At 40.5% G+C, this 1954-nt stretch overlaps 1 long non-coding RNA gene across 1 annotated transcript; it reads right to left on the bottom strand.

Annotated features, from left to right (window-relative positions):
• Positions 1-406: 406 nt before the first annotated feature.
• Positions 407-1613, bottom strand: LOC311131664. The gene is made up of 3 exons (XR_014613442.1): positions 1403-1613; positions 1003-1262; positions 407-899 (listed from the first exon to the last, which is right to left on the bottom strand). It is a non-coding gene; the product is annotated as an uncharacterized lncRNA (long non-coding RNA).
• Between the last annotated feature and the right edge of the window lie 341 nt (positions 1614-1954).

Raw genomic sequence — 1954 nt, forward strand, 5'->3', positions numbered from 1 at the left:
CGTTTCCAAGGGAACCTAGCATAGTTACTGTATGTAGCCTACTGTAAGTAGTGCAACAGAAAAACTATAGTAAACCCAGATACACTGTGTGAAAAAAACTGTAGTGAAATAGAGCTGTCAGTTTCCAATTAAGGAATAGTTTACTGTCTGTACTGTAAAGTAGTGCAACAGAACTATAGTAAACATCTACACACTGAATCCCTCAGTGTAATAGAGCTGAGATGTGAGTTGCCAAGGGAAACTATGATAGTTACTGTCTGTACTGTAAAACAACCCGGCCCGAAGGTAACAATGCCAAAAATACAAATTCAGTCAATTTGTTGGAACAACAGCGACACTAGGCAGTGGTAGTAGATATGTGCAACTAGTTATCATGACAATAATAAAGAGGGCTACAAAAGGTTTTGCATATTATTTTTATTTTTCAGTGGCAAGAGAAGCAGTGCAAACATGAAAAAGTACACAGAAAAGGTAACATTTAATTTGGATAGCATAGTCCCCCTAGGTGTACAGATCAACTAATTATTCAATTAATTATAAACACACTTACTAGCTCTAACCACAACCCTTTAATATACCATCTAAATAAAGTCGGCCCAGAGATAATAATAATCTAATAATCGATCATTAGATTAAACATGAAGTGTTGTTAGACTAAAGCTCAGGTTATAAAAAATATTGTAGTCATGTTGCCTCTAACATGTGTTTGGCTTCCAGGTGAACCCTGGTTCAGGAGGCATCTGGGGGGCCGTGTAGCCTGCAGTGGGCTCGTAAAAGGGGTTTGGGAGTTCGTCATCAAAGCAGCTCCACCTGGCCTCTCCACTCTTCCTGCAGCACGGGTATGCCCTGGTCATTACGGCAAACTCCTCGACACAGAACTTGGCGAGTGCATTCTGCCACTGCAAGGAGAGAAACATAGAGACAAGTATAGAATAACTTAAAATAAAGGATTCCAATATGCAATATATTCATAAAAAATACACACACTCATCATCGACTCACAGCTTGCTGAGCACAGCACAGGATCTGGACGTTTTGCTGGGCTACTTCTCCACTGCAGCACATGCTGTACCAAGACTCCAAACGATTTATGGCTTTTCCACAGCGCCGGAAAAAACTGACACCAGAGCGAGGAAAGAAGCTAGGTGGATACCGGGGTCGACTCTGTCCATAGCGACATATGGCAGCAAGATTCTGTAGGGTAGGGAATGCAGGAGGGAAAGGGACGTCAGGCTCCTGCAGAGAGCCAAAATTCTGGGTACCTGTGAATATAATAAAATGTATGGGGAAAAAGAGGGAGCATGATAAAATATGATACATTCAGACAATCTGTTTCATAGCAGACAAATAATAGATTTGAGTGTAATCCCTTTCGAAATTGTATGAAAACATTATACAATACCTCCAAGTTTTGCACAATCAAGAGTCAGTAGTGCAAGTAACCAAGAACGTGCAAAAAATCCAGCCGAAATCATGTTTTGTTTGTTGTTGTTGGAAGGAAAAAAAACTCAGTTCTCCTCTTCTGTGAGGTTCTGCATGGGAGATAGAAGTCTTCTGCTTTCCTTCAAGTTTGTCCAAGCTTTACTGTCCTCATCTTCAACCTGCTTTTATCCAACAGATGGTAGGGGGAGTGAGTCCCGGGGCGTGCCACTCTCCTGAATGTGAAATGATGCGAGCAGGGTGTAGATACTGGAAAAGGAAGGACAGCAAGTACTGAGTACGTCACAGATGAGTACCTGTAATCAAATGAGTGCTGCTAGGTCTTTCCTTATAATCTTGGAAATCATTGCAAATGTTTGCGATGTTAACCTTTCCTCCATTTATCTGGTCAATTTGTCAGTATATGTCTGTTGTTTGTAACAGTGTGTTATATGTGAAAATGTGATTGTATTATAAATTGTATTTGAATGTTTAAGGACTCTTGGAAGATTAGTCCAAATGAGGACTAAAAGAG

This window comes from Coregonus lavaretus, assembly GCF_964263955.1.
Source record: "Coregonus lavaretus genome assembly, chromosome: 7".
NCBI classification, from domain to species: Eukaryota; Metazoa; Chordata; class Actinopteri; order Salmoniformes; family Salmonidae; genus Coregonus; species Coregonus lavaretus.